At 39.2% G+C, this 5,550-nt stretch overlaps 1 long non-coding RNA gene across 1 annotated transcript; it reads right to left on the reverse strand.

Moving 5' to 3' along the window:
- On the reverse strand, positions 1–5,464 carry LOC111254367 (uncharacterized). The gene is made up of 3 exons (XR_002675004.2): positions 5,303–5,464; positions 4,270–4,338; positions 1–977 (listed from the first exon to the last, which is right to left on the reverse strand). It is a non-coding gene; the product is annotated as an uncharacterized LOC111254367 (long non-coding RNA).
- Positions 5,465–5,550: the final 86 nt, after the last annotated feature.

Consider the following 5,550-nt stretch of genomic DNA (forward strand, 5'->3'; position numbering starts at 1 on the left):
AATCTAAAGCCTCACTTATTGTGAGGATCTGTGTGCCAATTGTCAGTGACCTTAGCTTTTATTATACAGACGCATCACATAAGGACAAAAATATTTTTAGTTTCGGTAACGTTGCTAAAGGCAGCGTGCTTTCTCATAGGGTAATACGCATATAATCAGCTATCAAACGTAGCATATTGGTTAGAAAAATAGGCTTTGACTTCATATTTAATACAATTTTACATAATGAACTCGTGGCCGACGTCAATGAGTAGGCCTCAGCATGGAGAAAAAAGCTAGATTGAGTACACCATAATGATCGCATCTATAGCGTCTATATCTGGAACCGCAGACCTTCCTGATATTGAACAAGCAAATTTGACTGGAGTGCTTGTTCTAGTCGGCTGAAAGTGTGGCTCAGATATCCCTCTCTCTTTAAAGCGACGTTTGGACTCGGGATAGAAACAGACACGTTTTCCACCTGTACACTTACATCGGTTCCCTATCGCACGCGACTGTCGTACAGTTGATGTTTATAATCGATGTTTTGGGCTGTCTATGCTCTGGAGTCGTTTCCCTGCTGGGCGGCATAGTCCTTCAAAATTACACCGTACTTTCGACGGCATTAGGCGCTAAAAAACTTAGGTCGACCTGATGTAAATAGCTAAGTCAGAAGAGTCAGAATGTACACAAAGGCCAAATAACCTCACCTTCTATGACCCTACTGGGCGTGACGGAATCCGCTTGCCGTGTATGGCAAAGGAAAATTTTCTCTGATGCATGCAAGTATGCCGATTGATGTTTGCTGGAATAGAAGAATAATGTTGAACTCTATGGCTACTAGGGCTCAAGCGAGGGACGCAAAGGGAACCTATGGCCGATTCGCTCCATACGTACCGCCGTCTTGATTAATCAGTACCCTGTAGGAATACTTCCGTCACTAAGCCAAACAACGATCCGCTGTGCGACCCCACAATGCAAGAACATCATTCAGCAGTCTATAATGGAGTTCGAGAAGAAACAGGAACCGTAAGTTATTGAACAGATTAGTATTTTCTCCTACACGGATTGTGGGGCTGTCGGTACCGTTACTATCGAGGACATCATCTTCTCTGATGTTCGCATCAGTTGTAGTTATAAGATTTAATTAGAAAGATCGTAGGTGGTTGAAACGAAGATGATGAGCGACAGTCTGGTTTATCTATTATCTATCAATCGCGTTTATTTTTTGCGTAAACGTTGCTCGAAATAAGCATAAATACAAAGCACAAAGAACTTCAGCTCCCAGTAAAATGGCATAGTGAATGGAAGTTTTCATACAAACACCTACTTTTTTTTGAGAAAGAATAAAGATTATACTTAAAAATGCTGTACGTAATTTATTGGTGAGCTAATAAAGAAACATAATGTTTCGATTTTTTCACAGGTACGAGGATGTAAGTGTCGAATCCACTGTTAGGAAGCAGCTCCATCTAATGCAAGCTATCACATATTTTATCATTATTAGAGTTGACGTCTTTTGTTATGGTGAGCTGTTAATTCTAGACAAAGTTGCCTTAGTAAAACAAATTATACGTCAATTCCCATTCAGCCGAGTAGTGAATACTGCCTTATTAAGCTATTAGACCTAACCTACACAAAAACAATGGTTTTTAACGCCACCCAGCTTTATTAGCGACCTATTTTCTTAGACGGGGATTTCATAGCCTGGAGTGCTCCTGAGCTTGTGGCACTAAAGTCTCATAATCGCGAAAAAACGGCAAAATCGCTACGTGTGTCTGCTCAGTTTCGTAGCCATACAGTTTCCAAATGTGCAGTTGTTGCTATATGACAAAGCGTTTCTCCAGCTATAGGAGGCATTTGCCGCTGGTATTTGAGGCCCAGCAGAGTTCGCTATGCGGAAGGCAGATATTTTCAAATTGACGAAATTGAAAAAGGAGATGCAACAACCCACCAACTTATGACCCAGTCATATCGTTTGACAGCAAACCCTTTTTTTTAATAAAGCATACTCTTCAGTGGATAAAATATAACTTTTGAAGCATATCGAACCGCTTGAAATGCGGCCGTTGCGATAATTAGAATTCTCGTGTCTCTAGAAGAACTGTAGACTATAGAGATATGTTTAATCTTCAGATGTTTCCACTAAAGGCACCAGTATAAACTAACGGGATCGAGTCAGCTAATTCGAAAAAAAAAAAAACAAAAAAAAAAGACAATAAGCCACTGCAATAGATGCACCATTCATTAACACATGATTAGTTAGTTCATTGAATTTTAGGACGATTTGTTTATATGTTTAGGCCATGAATAAGTAAAATAGCATTCTGTTCGGTCTTATCCTGGTTACATTCGAGATAAATATACCTGCTAGATGGGGCTGTTCATTCTCCCTCCTAGCAAATTTCCAACTAGCCCCAGTAGGATAACGGAATGTGACCTATCTCTAGGACCATCGACTATATGAGGTCGATCAGAAAATGACTTCGGTAAATTCCAAATCTGTTTACCTGTCCACTTTTTTAGGCCTTTAATTAAACTTAGTTAACTTTTTTCTCTGAACAAGTTCACGTTTACAACACGGGTGTACATTTTGACTTCGTTCGTTAATAACTGTTTTTATTAGATGAAAGCATAAAACCTAAGAGCTGCATGATGAACGCTGCTGACTTCAGTGTTTTTTCTATAGCGAAAATAGAGATGAAGTAACCAGGATTATAAATTAGATTAAAAATAAATGAGCAATATTTGAATACAGAAGCATTCGACGACACTGGAACAAAACAACGCTTTTAAACTCGATATATCTGGAACCTAAGACACAAGAAGAGATGGACGACTCAACGACCTTAAGGTTTTTTTCTAACAGGCAGGGGTCGTCTGCGTGCGTTCTTAATGGCAGGAAGATGAATCCCACGTAAGCTTGATAAAGGCATTCGCTTTGACGTATGCGTATCGTTGTTTCTATGGTAAAAAAGGAAACGTTTGCACATGACTAATACTGAAGATAAATATAAACGAGAACAGGGACATGGTGATGCAGAGTGACCCCTCTGTATAACAGCATTACATTGCATCGGAAGCTCCGATTTTACTTGATCTGATTTCATTTGTTTAGATTCATGTAGCATGAACGATACAAAGCAGGCAGTATATAAATAGACTGCTATAAAGGTTCGCCAGGAATTAATTCAGTTGTCCATAGGAAAAAGCAGGACAAAACCAAATAAACCATTCTGACGAGAACGGAGGGTTTTTCTTTTAAAATTAAGTTGCGTTCGTCGTGCAGAGAGACGAAAAGACCATCTAACCGTTTTACCAATTGCGTTAAAACATCATTTTTAATGCTGCTGATAGTATATAGTCGCTGGCTTCTGTTGTTGCATTTGTTAGGTTCTCGCACTCTTATATTACTAATGTGTATCATAAATGAGGAATAACATTCTTTTCGTAAGTAATTTCACCGTACTAGATTAGGTTCAAGTGGCAGAGTCGTGTTTTTTTAGGGCAATAAAGACAGAAAAAAAAAAAAAAAAAAAAAGAATTATTACCGCCACCGGTCAGACTTCAAAGGGATTGTTCATTGTGTGCCCATGATAATTATTGAATTTATCGCATCTGCATCTGGAAAACTTAGACATTTCGTCTAATTGATTTAGTCCGGTTAAATACGTAAGGTAGCCATCGACAAAAAAACCTTATATATGGTTACCACTGCGTATTTTTGCGGGTTGATTCAGTTTAAAAGGTGTGTCAATAATCCCCACGGATACTGCTGCGAAACCCAACCGATTGGTTATAATATATGCGACCGTAGACACTATGCCCTTACAATATATAGGCTTGGTGAATCAGCACCGAAGCTTATGTTCTGATTACGTTGTGGACCTAGTAACAATCGAAACGCATGGGTAGAAATAAGCCTTCAAGCCGCATGTTTGTGCCAGAAACCTTTAGCTTAACTTCTCTGTCCGATGCTAGGATTCTATTGTACAATGCATTCACCATAGTCACTTCTGGATCTTGTGCTCAAATCTCTGGCCGCAATCGTCATTTAGAAAAATAGAGCACGAACGTCACTTTTCAAGTCGCTTCCACTAGAATCACTTAAATCCTTTGCACAAACTTCACGTAACTACTGTTTTTTTACATTTTACACAATTTATTGAAGTCTAGCGTCGACCCAAGCTAAGGTGATAAATAAATAAGTAATAATAAATAAAAAAAAGGTGTATTTTATCATCTGTCAATTTTTGATGCCATTTAGTTAGTTCGATATGAGCATAATACCTGCAAGAGGCATGGTTTCAAATCCGGTCCGTTAGGGTGTTAAACGTCCGTGTCTTCACATGGCAATTTCTGAAAATCACGACGTTCAGTACATATACTTTTCTGAACCAACCGTATCTTCTTCAAGCTGATCGTCAGCTATTCTGCTATATAGGCAAATTTTTCAAATCTTTTCTTTAAAATCGGCCATCCTTGTTGGACTTACATTGGGTTTATTCCAATGCAACTATGAGGCCTATGGGACCTTCACTAGCGACGGCTGGCATGCTTTTTAGGCATATTAACTATGGCAGCGCGCTCAGAGAAAAGCGTATGTCTACTGCTGAGCACATACCGTATTTTTATTGGTATTAAATAAAAAAAAAAAAAGTTACGTTAAGCATCGCCGCTAAGCGTTGCTTTAGTGGGCTGGCTGGATTGTCGGCTTCTTCATACATGAAACCGGGGATGCCTACGTCATTGTTTTGAGTCTAAACTACTTCTTAATTCTGCGGACAAACACATTACTATTCCATAATCACGGACATCCTAGTCGATACTGAAACGTTAACCAGCCTCAGCTTAAGTGGAGTACTGGAGTTCCCTCATACGGCACCTGTTGCAGTGTTTCTTTTCATTTACGACACATATTATTGAACACTTGGATAGAGTAGGTATTGTTACGCAAAACAGGATTATGGTTCAACTTACAGGCTTCTTCATTTCAACCAATATTTCAGATTGAACTTGAGCAATGTTTCTGCACGCTGATTTCTCACAGATAAGCTCTAAAGTACGCTAGGTATTTGTTTCGTTATTCTGTTGAACAAATGGCTTTTGAATGCTAATGGGGCATAGGTGTGCAGCTATAGTACATGTCCTTTATGCTACGAGTGTTGTCGGTATTATTATATCTAGCGTCGCTGAAAACCACACACCAGATAATAAAAATAAACCTTATTGTTTATTATTATCATTATCTGTGAGCATAAAATACAGCCCTGATTCGAAAACACAATACTCCGCACACAACGAGAATAATCGTAATACTCACGAATGTTTAATCGTCGTACTGGCGACATAAAGATTAGAACTAGCATTTTTTTTTTGTGTCTAATTTGATAGAGTTGTAGTATTTTTTGGGGGCCTGCAACAACCGGCGACCGCACATTTCAAGCAGGCCACAATGTCCGTATCATCGCAGCCTCATATGGTTATAGCGTTGGCGTGGTTTGCGCCCTGCCAACATCGTCTGCCATTATCAGTTGTGTTACTTGAATAAATAGCACGTTCGTTCGACCC

The sequence above is a fragment of the Varroa destructor genome, unplaced genomic scaffold (genome assembly GCF_002443255.2).
Source record: "Varroa destructor unplaced genomic scaffold, Vdes_3.0 BEIS01000007.1, whole genome shotgun sequence".
NCBI lineage: Eukaryota > Metazoa > Arthropoda > Arachnida > Mesostigmata > Varroidae > Varroa > Varroa destructor.